Raw genomic sequence first — 17,554 nt, 5'->3', positions numbered from 1 at the left:
AGGATTACATTAAATTATTAACACATTTTTCTCATTTTACCAGGCCATAGGGCAATAGTTAAAAACACCATAAAGAAACTTGTGCACTCAAGTCATCCTTCAGGGTTGAATTAAAGTCTGATTAAAATTAAAATTGATATTCAGAAAATTCTCTTAATTATGTAAAAAGTTGTTTTCTAAAATTACACTAAATCCCAAAAAAGTTTCTAAAGGGTAAATTTTGTGAAGTAACATCTATATTCTGAAATTTGTATTTAAATCTTATTTTGATATAAATAGTATAGTGCGTATGTTTTTAATTTGCTACAAAACCATTGAAAATGGTTTGCTTTTAGTTCAGCAAAGTGAACCTAGATCTTTTTGGAAAGGTTTGTGGCACAAATGCAAGTAAAATACCACCAAGGTATTCATTTACACTTTATTTCATTCTCTTGTGCCAAACATCAAAGCAAGGAACTGCATGAAGTCTCACATACTTCTGTCCATTGACAGAACACTGAAAGCACCCATAAACTGTCTCTCTCTTATACTTCCCCATTCCACAGAGTATGCAAGGCCCTTTGGGAATGTTGTGATTAAGCATGTTTACTCTGATGTGAGTCCCTTCTTTGAGTGAAATATCAGTCATACTGAGGGGTTTGTCATAGAAGTCGGAAAAAAGATCGTCCAAGTAAAGCTGAGAACGAGAAATGGCATCCATCACTCTTCTATCTAAAAGGACAAAAACAGAGAAATGTTAGATGTCACACTAAATAAAAAATATATATATAAAAAAATATGAAGTCTTCCAATCTATGAACAAGGCATGTATTTACATTTAGGTCCTTAATTTATTTCAGCGATGTTTTATAATTTTCAGTATTCAACCCTTGTGGCTCCTTTCAAAATTATTCCTAATTTTTAATTTCTTTTTTTGATACTATAGTAAGTTGAATTGTTTTCTTAATTTTATTTTGGTTTATTCATTGCTACGGTGTAGAAATGCAACTGATTTCTGTACATTGACCTTGTATCCTACAACTTTGTTGAGCTACTAGTTATTTTGTGTGGAGTGTTTCTTTGAGATACTAGTTATTTTGTATGGGTTTTCTATTATAAGAGCATGCCATTGTGAATAGAACTCGTTTTACATCTTCCTTTCCAATTGGGATGTCATTTATTTCTTTTTCTTGCATTACTCCCTGGCCAGAACTTCCACAGTGGTAAACATACATGGCAAAAGAAGACATTCTTGTTCCAGATCTTTGGGAGAGTTTTCAGTCTTTCACCATTAAGTACAAAATTATCTGTGGAATTTTCATAGAGGCACTTTATGAGGTTGAGGAAGATTCTTCCTATTCCTAATTTGTTGAGTGTCGGCTTTTATCAAATGCTTTTTATGTGTCTATTGTGATGATATGTGGTTTTGTCTTTGATTTTATTAATATAGTATGTTACATTGATTGATGTTCATATGTTGAACTTCTCTTGCATTTGTTGAATAAATACTACTTAAGGATAATACTAGAATCATAGAATGAGTTAGGAAGTGTCCCCTTCTCTTCTATCTTTGCAAGAGTTTGAGAAGGATTACTGTTAACTCTTCTTTAAGTATTTGGTAGAATTAACCAGTGAAGACAGCCAGTGCTGGACATTTTGATATTGTAAGTTTTTTGATCACTGACTCAATTCATTTACTTGTTTTAGATCTATCAAATTATCTACCATAATTTATTCTGGAATTATGCTACAATGTGGATTTGTCTTCTCTCCCCAATTTATTAATTTATTCAATCATTTATTTATGTCAATATGGATCCATGGATGCTTATTTTATGCTATTGTTTGTTTTCCAATTCTACTTTTTTATTTTGCAGCTAACACTTTTCAATGTTTGTCCAGTGAGAGAGAGCTCTTTAAGGTGACTCCTGTTCCCCTTTTGCATACCCTCATCAATATGTTTTTTGTTTGTTTGTTTATGGGAATTGTTTTAATTAAGAAGTTAAAGCCAAAATTTTAAAGTCTTATATAGCAATTATTTTATTCTATATTTTAAATATCACTGGATTCTCAATCAGTTTCAAACTTTTTCAACATGAAAGATCATTTTAAAACTATCTCACTGTCTTGTAATTTGTTCCAAGAATTAAGAACATGATAATAAACATTAGTTTCTAGGATGAAAAGAAGAAAGCAGAACCATAGAATTGTTGCAACTTAAAAAGTTTCATATGTTCAAAAGGGCTTGGACATTGGAGGGGGACTCACAGTTATTTCATATTGCTTCATTTGTTATTCATGTAATTCAAAAGTACTTTAAAAATCTTGTTCATTTGTCCTCTACTTAAAAAGAAGGGGGAAGGTGGGGCAAGATGGTGGCATAGAGAGGAGTGGAAGCTAAGTAGTCCCCCTGAAACAACTACGAAAAAACAGAAACAACTAGTAAATAATCCAGAATAACTGTGGGGGGACAAACGAGGCCATCCACTCATCATACACCAATCTGAATTGGGAGGAATGTCCGAGAACACAGCATAAAATCTGTAAGTAAAACCTGCGGATCCAAGTCATGAGACCCCCTCCCCCATAGCCCGAGCTGCAAAGCCTCGTGGTGCCAGAGAGAAGCTCTCTCCCAGCAAGTGAATATAGCTCAGCTGAGCTCCAACTGGGGTTTTAAGTAGCGAGTGTGAACTGCTCACTACAGGTACGCATCCCCAAGAAACAGACAGAGGCTTTGGGTGATGACTGACCTTGGAGAGCCGGAGGGTCGCCTTGGACTGGGTCTGAAGGGGACTATCTGTTTCTTTTTCAGCTCAGTGGAGAAAGCTCCAGTCATATTCAGTTTCCAGGGCTGTGACTCTGGGAAGGGTGGAGACAGCACAAGCAGAGAGCGAGACCATTGAAACGCTAATGACCTCCACCTGTGGGGTCTGTCTTCTCTAGGAGGAAAGGGGTGGGGCCCTTTCCATTCAGAACCAGACCCCAGAGCCTGGGGAAACACGGCCATACCTCCTCATACCAGTCAAGAATTATAGGCTAACAGGCATCACCTGCTGGGCATAAAAGCACAGTGACCTGAGGCATCAAAGGGTGGAGCAATTTTCTAAGACACACCCGCAGGGAAACCAGATACTGAATATTTCTTCCCTCTGGGACCTGAGCCTGTTCTGGTCTGGGAAAACCTGATTTGGATAACCAAGGAAACCATGCCTAGACAACAGAAAATTACAACCTACACTAAGAAAAACAAAGTTATGGCCCAGTCAAGGAACAAACGTACACTTCAACTGAGATACAGGAATTTAAACAACTAATGCTAAATCAAATTAAAAAGTTTAGAGAAGATACTGCAGAAGACATAAGTGGCTGTAAAGGAAACACTGGGTATATATACGGCAGAAATCAAAAGTTAAAAAAAAACAACTAGTAGAATCTATGGAAATGAAAGGCACAACACAAGAGATGAAAGACACAATGGAAACATACAACAGCAGATCTCAAGAGGCAGAAGAAAACACTCAAGAACTGGAGAACAAAACACCTGAAAGCCTACACGCAAAGGAGCAGATGGAGAAAAGAATGAAAAAATACGAGCAACGTCTCCGGGAACTCAAGGATGAAACAAAGTACAATAATGTACGTATCATTGGTGTCCCAGAAGGAGAAGAGAAGGGAAAGGGGGCAGAAGCAATAATAGAGGAAATAATGAAAATTTCCCATCTCTTATGAAAGACATAAAATTACAGATCCAAGAAGCGCAGCGTACTCCAAACAGAAGAGATATGAAGAGGCCTACGCCAAGACACTTAATAATCAGATTATCAAATGTCAGAGACAAAGAAGGAATCCTGAAAGCAGCAAGAGAAAAGCGATCCATCACATACAAAGGAAGCTTAATAAGACTATATGCATATCTCTCAGCAGAAACCATGGAGGCAAGAAGGAAGTGGTGTGATATATTTAAGATACTGAAAGAGAAAAACTGCCAACCAAGAATCCTATATCCAGCAAAGCTGTCCTTCGAATATGAGGGAGAGCTCAAAATATTTTCTGACAAACAGACAATGAGAGACTTTGTGAACAAGACACCTGCCCTACGGGAAATACTAAAGGGAGCACTACAGGGTGATAGAAAACAGGAGTGCGTGGTTTGGAACACAGTTTTGGGAGATGGTAGCACAGCAATGTAAGTACACTGAACAAAGGTAACTATGAATATGGTTGAGAGACATATCAGACACCACAAGAAAGGAAAGATAAAGACTGGGACTGTGTAACTTGGTGAAATCTAGAGTATTCAACAATTGTGATAAAATGTACAAATATGTTCTTTTACGAGGGAGAACAAGCAAATGTCAACCTTACAAGGTGTTAAAAATGGGGAGGCATTGGGGGAGGGATGCAATCAGCATGAACTAGAGACTGTAACTAATAGAATCATTGTATTATGCTTCCTTTAATGTAACAAAGGTGATATACCAAGGTAAATGCAGATGGAGGGGATAGGGGAGGCATGTTAGACGCTTGACATTGGTGGTATTGTCTGATTCTTTATTCTACTTTGATTTAAGGTTATTTTTTCCTTTTGCTACTTTCTAGCTGTCATTTTTTTTCCTCTGTCTTTTGCCTCTCTACCTTCTTTGACTCTCCCTCCTGCTGTGGAAGAAATGTAGATGCCCTTATATAGATAGTGGTGAAGGTGGTGAACACATAAATGTATGACCATGCAGAGAACCATCGATTATTTACTTGGGATGGAATGTATGGTGAGTGAACAAAACCATATTAAAAAAAATGGGTTGATGACAAAACCTCGAGGGCAATCTGCTGAGTGAAATAAGCCAGACACATAAGGACAACTATTGCAGGGTCTCACTGATAGGAATTAATTATAATATGTAAACTCATAGACATGAAATGTAAGGTACCAAGATATAGAACGAGGCTTAAGAATGGGGAGTGGTTGCTTAGTATGAGCAGAATGTTCAATTAGGATGAACTTAAATGTTTAGAAATGAACAGGGGTGTTGGTAGCAAGATGTGAGAATAACTAACAGTGCCGAATGGTGTGTGAATGAGGTGGAAAGGGGAAGCTCAGAGTCATATATGTCACCAGAAGGAAAGTTGGAGGTCAAAAGATGGGAATGTATAAAACTGAATCCTATGGTGGGCAATGTCCATGATCAACTGTACAAATACTAGAAATTGCTTCCATGAACCAGAACAAATGTATGACAATACAATTAAAAGTTAATAATAGAGAGGCATATAGGGAAGAACTATATACCTATTATAAACTATATACTACAGTTAGTAGTATTTCAACATTTTTTCATAAACAGTAACAAATGTACTATACCAACTACTACGAGTCAACAATTGAGGGGGTTGGTTAGGGATAGCGGAGGATTAGAGTTTCCTTTCTTTTTTTCTTTTTCATCTTTCACTTTATTTCTTGTATGGAGTAATGAAAAGTTTCTAAAAATTGAACAAAAATTAAGTGTGATGGATGCACAGCTGTATGAGGGTACCCAGGGGCAAGTGATTATACACTTTGGATCTTTGGATAATTGTACAGTATCTGAAAAATCTCAATAAAAATGAAAAAAAAAAAGGGGGGGGGGAATTGTCAGTATTTTCCTTCTAGGTCTTATCAGTATCTGGAGTTTTCAGTAGTAAGCACATGAATCTGTTTTTTAAGCTAGAGAAAGACCAGCTTGTTCAAAGCCCAAGAGAAAGTCAGGTTTCTAAGGCAGTCCATCACTGTGGAGTCTGAATTATTCCTTGAGGCCATCTTTCCTAAGATTATCAGATGCAACATGAAGAGCTTGAGCTTGATGGCTAAAACCTAACATGCAAGAAATGGTTTTAAAGCAACAATTTTCACAATCTGCTACACACAACCATCGCACATTGCCACATTAATTTTGATCTTTAGGTGCTTCAGTGTTTAAAGACTAAAAATAGTAACACCCAAAATTTGCCAAAATTATTAGCAAAGTTGTTTTAGACAACATGTAGAATTACGATTTCTTCCTACTAAATATATACCTCAATGATTAGGAGAGCTCTCATACATAAAAGAATTCACCTCAAAGCTATGCAAATAGAGTAAAAACTTTTATAAACAAAAAGCTTACAGTTCCTCAGTATGACTTTTAAGGGCTCGGTACAATTATAAGATGACGTGTATGAAGATCTTATGTGGAATAAAACCAGTTCCAAAAATTGAATATAGTACTTCTAGACCCAGAGTAAAAATATCAGGAAAATGTTCAGTCTCGCATCTAACACCAAAACTTCATTCACACAGCTTGAGGTGTTAGGTTTGGCATAAGCAAGGTACATTTTCTTATCTCTTAGTAAAGAATTTAATACTCACCCTCCCGGTTAGATTCCTGTCTCTACTAGATAGAAAAGACCTAAGTCTTTGATGGAAAACCTGTATTTCTTAAAACCATTTTTCAAGCCAAAAAGCAAACATACTAAGAGAAGGAATACTCCATTTAAATCCTACATTTGTGCTTACATAGAGCACCATTCTTCACCTTAAGTTCCATATATGAGATCTTCTAACTAAGAATCAAATAGTAAAATGTATTTCAACCAAAAGTATGAATATTTACATAAGTGAAGACTTGATCATTGTTAAGTTTGGTAGAGGAAAACAGAGAAAGTGGAGATGGGTAACATCGCTAATATCTTAATTGTCTTCCTACATCCCCCAGTGGGGCCAGATAATCTCAATTTACAAATTAAATGACTCTTCTAACTGAGAATTCTAAACTGAAAATTCTAAATGTCATTGCAATTATTATGCAAGACACAAAAGTCCATAGTGGGTGTATACCAAGAGGCCAGACCTCCAGTAAGTGATTAATTCCCCATTATGTTTTCTAAATGCTCTTGCAATATTAGAAAAAGTATTAATGTGACAGCCAACTTCACTTCTACTCTAAATGGCATATTACACTGATGCTTTGTTTATTGGAATGTACTTGAAACTATTAAATAAGTGGCTGGATGATAATTTAAAGAGAAAGGAAGACCTTATCCAGCCCTGATAAGTTCTTAAATATATTGTGGTCATAACATTAAGTGGTGCTAAATTGAAATACAAGTAAGTTAATTTTTTAGGAACTACCAAAGTTGTAGTTTTATTATACATTGGAGTCAGTACTGCTGTTGAAAACTCATTTTTGACATGATATTAATTCCTTTCAGTAAGAAAAACTATACATAATGAAAATGAGTCTTATGTTGCAAGATGGAATGCTCTTATTAGCTATGGAGTTTGAATAATTATTCAGAACAAGATTAAATTTGTTAAGTATCCATAGCCATTTATAAAGGCATTGGGGACAGTATCTTCAAAGATTAAGATATTTAAAACAGAATCTTATAAGAATATCAAAGATCTAAGGAATTATCTTCACAAATGATTCAAATGGCTATGCTTCAACTGTCTGCCCCTACACTGCTGAGGTAGGTGGCAAGATTCATCAAAATATATAACAATCATTGGAAATTCCCCTAAGAAAAAACCCTGCATAATCAGTTGGTTTCTATACCCATACCCAGTTTCTTTTGATGGTTCTGTTTTGTTTTCTTTCTTTCATTCACCTTTTTTAAAAGAGGATGTCAGGCAACTGTTTCTTTAAGCTCTCACGAAATAGCATCTCATGTATTCTGTCATCCATGGGTTATCTGAGGAAGATTTAACCTCTGTGTTTTTCTCCATATTCACAGTGAGCAAGTTGCCTTTGAGAAACTGTTTTCCTTTTTTTCCCCACCTGTCTTCTGCTCTTGGTTGGTAATGCTGACTCATGAATCTCATGCACAGGGGCAGAAGCATAGACATTGGGGGGGGGGGGAGTTTGGCTTTCTGTATCTATTTTTCTCCCCAGCCATAAAAAGCAAATGGATACTTGTTTTATTTTAATTGATGATCTTGGAGGACTTTTGACTGCTTTCCTATTTCCTCTAGCAAATAGGGCACTTCGAGGTTGTCCAGGTCCCATACTGTTGGGTAATTTATCAGTTTCTCTTGTTTCGACTTTTTGTTTAGGCTTTTCTTCTACTTCTTTCACTGACAGCGTCGTGTCGCATTTCTCATTCCCCAAGGCCTGCAGCTCCCGCGCCTCCCACGGCCTGGGCAGAGAGGGCAGCGGGGGCGAGACCGAAACGCCCTGGGACGCAGAGCACTGGGAGCACCCCACCTCCCAGGCCCCCACCCAGCCGACGACAACGACTAGTCACCCGAAGTGCTGGCCTGACCCAGTCTTCCCAGAACCAGGGGTTATGCACCTGCTGCAACAGCCGGTGTCTCAGGCGGCAGTGCAGTGGCTCGCGTTAGCAGAGCCTGGACATGTCCCATGGGGGGTCCTTGTAGTACTCCATGTACTCGCTCTTCACCATGGTCCTGGACCGAGCTGCGCTGCCCGCGGCTCTAGCATCCCGGCCGCTGGTGCCCTTTCCCGATGCGCGCCTCTTGCCCTGGCTCAGCTGCTGGGGCCGCTGAAGTTGCTGGAGCCGCAGTGGCCGCCGCAGCTGCCACCTAAGGGACTCGGGATGAGAAACAGAGGCCTGGCCGCAAAGTCCCGCCCTTGCCCCCGACCCTCTATCAGTATGTTTAAAAAAATTAGTTTTGCATTTCTTTATTTTCTGATACTATAAGATCCTCCAGGTTCATCTTGTATATTTCCTGCCCAGTCTACAATCAGCCATTTCTCCAAGGAACTTGGTTTCTTTTATTAGACAATGTTATTAGAAACCAAGATCTGGTTACTAGGTGTTATTTCTTGTAGGACCTCTCAGGTGCTAGAGCGAAGAAATATGTGTGTACTACTCCAGTCTTTTTACTGACTCTGTAGTTATCCTTTTCTACAATGTCTGTAATTGGAATCATACATTATAAAGCCTTTAGAGGCTGACTTCTTTCACTTAGTAATACACATTTAAGGTTCTTAGGTGTCTTTTTGTAGTTTATTGTTCATTACTTTTTATCACTGAATAATATGGATATGGCATTTTTTTTTTTTAATCTATCCACCTATTGAAAAACATCTTGGTTACTGCCTATCAGGGCAATAATGTCTCTTTGGCAATTATGAGTAAAGCTGCTATAATCTTGTGTGAAAGTTTTTGCATGAACATAGGTTTTCAGTGATACCTGGTTAAATAACTAGGTGTGTAATTGCTGAAACCATATGGTAAGACTATGATTAGCTTTGTAAGAAACTCCCAAACTGTCTTCCATAGTGGCTGTACCATTTTGTATTCCCACCACCAATGGTTGAGAGTTCTAGTTTTTCTGCATCCTATCTGGCATTCTAAATTGTGAGTGCTTTGGACTTAAATGTTCTAAAAGTTGTATAGTGGTATGTCATTGCTCTAATTAGAAATTTCCTCATGACAATTGCTCCCAAGCATTTTTCATATTCTTACTTGCCATCAGTACGTCTTCTTTGGTGATAGGCCTGTTGAGATCTTTCAACCATATTTCATGGTGTTATTCATTTTCTCATTGTTGGGTTTAAGATTTCTTTGAATTTAGGGTAAAATATTTTGTCAGGTATATGTTTTGCAAATATTTTACCCTGACTGTGGCTTGTCTTTTATTCTCTTAACAGGCATTGTTCACATAGCAGAAGTTTCATTTAGTAAAGTCTCACTCCTTAAATATTTCATTCAACAAATTTTGCTTTTGATGTTTTATCGAAACCCTCATCTAAACCCAAGTTTGTATAGAAATACTCATATCTTGTCTTCCTCCTGTTTTTGCATCTTTTTTTGGGTAGTTCTTACATTTAGGTCTATGATTAATTTGGGCTGATATTTGTGAAAAGTGTATATAGTATATATGTATTTTTCATGTGGATGTCCAGTTATTCTAGCACCAGTTGTTGAAAAGAATATCCTTGCTCCATAGAATTGTCTTTACACTTTGTGTTGGTCTATTTCTGGACTCTTTGGTCTGTTCCATTGACCTATGAGTCTATTATTTCATCCAAACCACACTGATTTGATTATTGTAGCTTTATAGTAAATCTTGAAGTCATGTTGAGAAAGTCCTCCAAACTTGTTCGTCAGTATTGGGTTGGCTATTTCTGATCATTTGCCTGTCTCTATTAACTTTAGATTCTATTTGTCAACCTCCACAAAATATCTTACTGATATTATGATTGAGATTGTGTTGAATCTATAGATCAATTTAGGAAGAATTACTATCTTAACAAGATTAAGTCTTCCAGTCCATGCATATAGATTATTTCAACATTTATTTTGATTTTCCTTCATTTATTTCTTTCATTACAGTTTTGCAGTTTTCCACATATATATCCTGTACATATTTTGTTAGATTTATACATAAGTAATTCATTTTTTGATACTATTAAAAGTGGTATTGCAATTTTAGTATCACATTCCAATTGTTCATTTAACATGTATAGGAAAATAATTAACTATTATATATTAACATTGTAGTCTATGAACTTGGTCTAATCTCTTATTAGTTTTAAGTGTTCTTTTTTGATTCTTTGGGGTATTTTTTAATAGGACAAACACATTTTAAAAACAAAGGCAGTTTTATTTCTTCTAAATCTGTTTACCTTTTCTTTTCTTTACTTGTCTTATTCCAATATCTAGATCTTCAATACAATATTGAATAGAAGTGGAGAGAATGCTGGTGGGGGCAGTCTTGCTTTGTTCCCAATGTTAGGAAAAAAAGCATCCAGTTTTTCATCATTGAGGATGATGTTAACTGTAGGTTTTTTATAGATGTTCCTTATGAATTTGAGGAAGCTGGCCTTTATTCCTAGTCTCCTGAGAGTTCTTATCATGAGAAATTAATTTTCTTCAAATGATTTTTTTTTTCATCAATTGATGAGACCATGTGATTTTTCTTCTTTAGTCAGTTGATGTGGTGGAGTACATTACTTGATTATTGAATGTCAAACCTGCCTTGCCTACCTGGAATCAATCCATCTTTGTTATGGTATATAATCCTTTTTGTACTGTGTGAGATTCAATTCATTAACATTTTGTTGAAGATTTTTTAATGTATGTCTATGAATGATATTGGTCTATAGTTTTCCTTTCATGTACTGTCTTTATCTGATCTTGGTATTAGGGTAGTACCTTCTCCTATTTTCTGGAAGAGATTGTAACAAATTACGTCATTTCTTCCTTAAATGTTTGGTAGAATTCAGTAGAAAAAAACATTTGTACCTGGTGCTTTCTTTTTTAAAGGGTATTCTTTATTGATTCATTTTATTTAATAGATATAGGCCTTGTGACTTTCAAGGAATTGGTTCATTTAATGTAAGTTACTTAATTTATGGACATATGGTGATTCTTAGTTTCCTTTTAATGTCCATGGGATTCATGGTGATGACCCCACTTTCATTTCTAATATTAGTCATCTGTATCTTCTCTCTCTCTCTTTCTCCTTACTTTGCTTGTCTAGAAATTTATCAGTTTCATTGACCTTTGGAAGAACCAGCTTTGGGTTTCATTTTTTTTTCAATTGTTTTTCTGTATTCAATTTCATTTATTTCAGTTCTAATTCTAATTATTTCTTTTCTTCTTCCTTTAGGTTTAATTTGCTCTTCTTTCTTTGCTTTCCTAAGGTGGAAATTTAAATTATTGATTTTAGAACTTTTATCTATTCTCATATATGCATTTAATGTTATAAACTTCTCTCTAAGCACTGTTTTGCCTGCATCCCACACATCTTGATAAGTTGTATTTTCATTTTCATTTAGTTCAAAACAATTTTTAAAAATTCTCTTTAGACTTCATTTTTGACCCATGTGTTAATTAGTAGTGCATTGTTTAATTTCCAAATATTTGGGGATTTTCCAATTGTCTTTCTGTTTCGATTTCTAGTTTAATTATCCATTGTGGTATTAAAGCATACATGTATGATTTTTTTTTAATTTTGTTAAGGTTTGCTTTTTGACACAGGATGCGGTCTGTCTTGGTGAATGTTCTATGTGAGCCTTAGAAGAATGTTTATTCTGCTTTTGTTGTATGAAATATCCTATAAAGGTCAATTAGATCCAGTTGATTGATGATGCTATTCAGTATAACTGTATCCTCACTAAAAATCTGCCTGTTGGATCTTTCAATTAATGAAAGAGGGGTTTTGAAGTTCCAACTCTAATAGTGGATTTGTCTATTTCTGCTTGCAGTTCTATCAGTTATTGCCCATGTATACTGATACTGTTGTTAAGTACACACATGTTAAAGATCATCTTCTTGATGAATTGACCCATTTATCATTATTAAGAACCCACTTTATCCCTGATTATTTTCCTTGTTCTGAAGTTTTCTTTTGATTTTCATTAATGTGGTATATCTTCATTCATCCCTGTGGTGGTTTGAAGCTATATGTACCCCAGAAAAACATGTTCTGAAATTTAATCCTTTCCTGTGGGTGTGAACCAATTGTAATTAAGACCTTTTGATGAGGTTGCTTCATTTAATGTGTGGCCCACCTTAATCAGGACGGGTCTTAATCCTATTACTGGAGTCATTTATAAGAGAATGAAATTCAAAAAGAGAGAGAGAAAGCCACCAAGGAAGCAGCCAGAAGCTGAAATGAAAGAAACTTCGAAGAAAAGGGAGAGACCAGGAGATGGTACCATGTGCCTTGCCATGTGACAAACTAAGGACCAAAGACTGCTAGTAAGTCTTGGTAAGTAAGCATTGCCTTGATGATGTCTTGATTTGGAGTTTCTTTTAGCTTCCAAACCATAAGCTAATAGATTCCCATTGGTTAAGCCAACCATTGAATGGTATTTGCTTTAGCAGACTAGGAAATTAAAATAATTCCTTTACATTTATACTATCTGTGTCATTATACAGATATATCTCTGTGTGTTTGTGTGTGTGTGTGTGTGTGTGTGTGTGTGTGTGTGTCTATATAAAGCATACAGTTAGGTCTTGTTGTTTATCCACTCTAACATTCTCTGTCTTTTAATCTAAGTATTTGGACCATTCACATTAATGTAATTATTAATATAGTTGTATTACTAGGTACCTTGTTTGTAACTGTTTTCTATTTGTTGCACTTTTTTATATCTTTCCTTCATCTGCTCTCTCTGATTTCAACTGAGCTTTCTATATGATTCCATTTTTCTCCTCTCTTAGCACATCCTTCTTTAAACCTTTTTTTAGTGATTTCCCTAGAGTTTGCAATATACATTTACAACTAATCTAAGTCCCACATTCAAATAACACTATACAACCTTACAGGTAGTGTAGAAGTAACATAGTATTCAGAATTCCTTCCTCCAGCCCCTTTTAACATTGCATTCATTCATTTCACTTATCCTTATGCTATAATAAATCAATCGTTACTACCATAACTTTGAACAAACCATTATCTATTAGATCAATTAAGAATAAGAAAAATAAAATATTTTACTTTGCCATCATTTATTCCTTCTCTTCTGTTCTTTCTTTATGTAGAAATGGGTTTCTGACCTACATCATTTTCCTTCTCTCTGAAAAACTTCTTTTAACATTTCTTGCAGTCACATCTGCTAGCAATAAATTCCCTCAGTTTTTGCTCATCTGAAGAAGTCTTTTTTTCTCCTTCACTTTTGAAGAATAATTTTGCTGGATATAGCATTCTAGTTTGGTGTTTGTTTTTTTGTTTTCTTTCCATGCTAAGTATTTCACTCCATGTGCTTCTTGCTGGTATAGTTTTTGACTAGAAGTCTGATGTAATTCTCATCCTTTTTCCTCTGTAGGTATGGTAATTTTTTCCCCTTTGGCTTCTTTCAAGATTTTCTTCTTGTCTTTGGTTTTCTTCAGTTTGCGTATGATATTCTGAGATGTAGCTTTCTTTGCTATTTATTCTTCTTGGTGTTTTCAGAGCCTTCTGTATCTGTGGTTTGATGTCTATCATTAATACTAGAATGTTCTTGGCCATTATTACTTCAAATATTTCTTCTTCTCCAGTTTCTCATTCTTCTCCTTCAGTATTTTTGTTTCTGGTATTTTATACCTTTTGAATACATTCCACAGTTCCTGGTTTGTTTGTTTTTTTTTCCATTCTTTTTCTCTTAGCATTTACATTTGGGACGTTTCTATTGACATATCTTTAAGCTCACTTATTCCCTCCTCATCTGTTTCCTGATTATTTATGTGACCATCTGTCTTAATTTCCAATGGTTCCTATTAAGAAGTGCCACAAACTGGATGACAATGCAAATTTATTATCACAGTTCTGGGAGCATGACGTCTAAAATCAAGGTGTCAGCAGTGCCATGCTCTCTCTCAAGCCTGTAGGGAAAGATCTATTCTGTGCCTTTCTGCTGGCTTCTGGAGGTGGTTTTTCTGGACAGCCATGGTGTTTTCTGCCTCAGTTGTCATATGGTGTTCTCATCTCATCTGTCTGTGTTTCTTCTTCCTTTCTTATAAGGAAGCCAGTCATATTGGACTAAGAGCCCATCCTACTCCAGTATGACCTATTTAAACTTACTAAATTCCATCTGTAATCACCTTATTTCCAAATAAGGTTACATTCTGAAGTACTAGGGATTAAGACTTCAACATTTCTTTTGGGAGTGCCAATTTGATCCATAATGGCATCAAAGGCATTCCACATTTCTATTACAGTGTTTTGGATTTCTAGCATTTCGTTTCAATTCTTTTTAGAGTTTCTATCTCTCTTCTTCCATTTCCCATCTCTTCTTGCATGTTATCTACTTTTTCCATTAGAGTCCTTGGTATAATAATCATAGCTATTTTTAAATCCCATTCTGAAAATTCCAAAATATGTCATTTCTGATTCTCATTCTGAATATTGTTTTGTGTCTTCAGGCTGTGTTTTTTTAATTGCCTTTTAGCATGCTTTGTAATTTTTTGTTGGAAACCAGATTTTATGTATGTTTTAGGTAACAGAAACTGAGGTAAATAGGCATTTGGTATGAGGTTTTATGTTAACCTAGCTATGATTTGGGCTGTTTAAAGATTTCTGCATCTGAAAGTTCCAGAGGGTTCAGTGTCCTCTGGTATCTTTGTTTTTGTCCCCCCAATTGTCTTCTTCTTCAATAGAGCCTATGTCTTGAAGCTCTTTGAGTTGCAATCCACTATTATAATATAGGAGCTCTGTTAATTTGATGGTAAGGTGTAGGGGAGGAGAGGCATTCTAGAATCTTCCGAATTTCAGTCTGTCAGCCTGTGTCCCTGGACTTTGACTTTCACCCTTCACTTACATTTCTTAGCTTTTTTCCTCCCTTCACCTTGGGATGTACAGGAAGACTAGAGAAGGATAGAATTAGGTAATTGCCTTTTCCAAAGTCAGACAATGGCTCTAGTACAATCTTTTTCATTGGAGAGTTGGCCTTTGTTGTAGAGAATACAATGGACATATTACAAAAGGGTTACTTTTCCTCTCCCCCTGCCAAAGACATGTTTTTCTTGGCTTTTCACAATGAGAGCTTCACGGGGTCCCCAGATATAAAACCCATGAAAGTGTAGAACCTCCTAAGTCTTTAGCCTGAGAAGTTTCTCATTCTCATACTTGTCCACACTAAGCCTCCATCAGTTCATCAAAATTACCATTTAAGTGATTCTACCTATTGAAGGCTCCAGGCAGCCTCTGCTCCAGGTAAGTTGATCTAGGCTGTATATCTCAGCATTCACGTGTCTTTCCAGATTTCAGAGTGGTGGTTGGTCCAGAGACCTCAAATCTCAGACAAGTCCAAGAAAAGTCATTGATTTTCACTTTGTTCACTTGTTTCCTTGTTGTAAGAATGTATGATGGCATCAAAACACTTTACGTGCTGGAGCTGAAACTGAAAGTAATCGAGATTCCTTTTATTCCTTTTTCTCGCTTAATAACCAACCTGCAGTGCAAAGTTAAATCATAGTGGCAAGATTGGACATCCTTGTATCATTTCCAGTCTCACATGGAAAGCATTCAGTCTTTCATCATTCTGTACAACATTCATGTTTGGTTTCTCCAAGATGCTGAATTAATGTTTGATTGCTGCTGTATAAAGTGATCAGAAACTCAGTGACTTAAAACAATGCAAAATTATTCTGTTAATTTCTGGAGATCAGATGTCTAAAATGAATCAGCAAGGCTACACTTCTTATGGAGGCTATAGAGGAAATGTTTCTTTGCTTTTTCTAGTGTCTAGAGGCCACCTGGATTCCTTGGCTCAAGGCATTATCCACCATCTTTAAAACCAGCAGCATAACATCTTCTAATCTCTTTATCTATCTCTATCATCATATGAAAATTTTTATGTTTTATTTACTCATATTTGTGAATTCCCCAAATTTCCCTCTGCTATTGATTTCTAACTTAATTGCACATGGTCAAAGAACATAAGCTGTATCATTTAAATCCTTTTAAATTTATTGAGGTTAGTTTTATGGGCTAACACATGTTCTATTCAGGAGAATGCTCAACATGCTTTGAGAAAAAGGTATATTATGGTGCCCTTGGGTAGAGTGTTATATAGTTTCTGTTAGGTTTGGTTGGTTTATAGGGTTGTTCCAGTTTTCTATATATGTTTTGATCATCTCCCTAGTTTTTCAGTCCATTCTTGAAAGTAGAGAACTAAAGTATTCAATTGTTATTGTCAAATTGTGTGTTATTCCCTTCAGTTCTTTCCCTTTTTATTCCATGCATGTTGGGGCTCTCTTGTTTATAATTGCTATATGATTGTAATTGTTATATCTTTTTGATGGATTGACAGTTTTTTCATTATAAAATATCCCTTCTTACTTATAGGGACAATTTTTGTTTTAAAGTCTATTTTGTCTGATATTAGACATGCCAGCTCTCCTGAGGTTGATTTTAGCACAGTATATCATATTCTATCTTTTTACTTTCAACTTGTTTTAATCTTTGAATGTAAGTGTTTCCAAATGAAAACATACCGTTGTATCTTTTTTTTTTCCTTATCTAGTCTGATAATCTCTGCTTTTTTCCTGGATTGTTCAGTCTATTCGCTTCTGACTAATTCACTTCTGAATTCATTTAATTTTACTGATTTTGTTGGATTTACAGTCATTTTGCTTTTGGTTTTCTGTATGTCCAATATCTTTTTGTCCTTCATTCCTCCTTTACCGCCTTTTATTTTTTAAAGTAGATATGTTTGAAGATAATATAAAATTCCTTTAATGATTTTTAAGTATATTTTAAAATTATTTTCTTGGTGTATACTTTGCCATAAATATCTAATGTTATATCTACATTTAGATTTATACTAAATTAATTTAGTGAGATATAGAAACTATACTCCTACATAGCTTCATTCTCTCTCCTCATTTTTGTGCTGTTATTGTTACATGTATTGTATCTATATATGTCAAAAATTCCAATATTATCATTATCTCATGCATTATGCATATAATACATTATTATTATTACATTATATAATCTAATGTCTTTAGAGAAGCTGAGCTATGAGAGAGGAGAAAGTGTATATTTATCAAGTTTGTTATGTTAACTATCTTATTTACTATTTGATTTAATTTCTTCCTCTGAATTTGAGTTAGCATCTAATATGACTTTTCTCCCATCCATTTCCTTTGAGCTGTTATT

Source organism: Choloepus didactylus, chromosome 13 (assembly GCF_015220235.1).
Source record: "Choloepus didactylus isolate mChoDid1 chromosome 13, mChoDid1.pri, whole genome shotgun sequence".
NCBI lineage: Eukaryota > Metazoa > Chordata > Mammalia > Pilosa > Megalonychidae > Choloepus > Choloepus didactylus.
Note: the sequence above shows the minus strand (reverse complement) of the source record.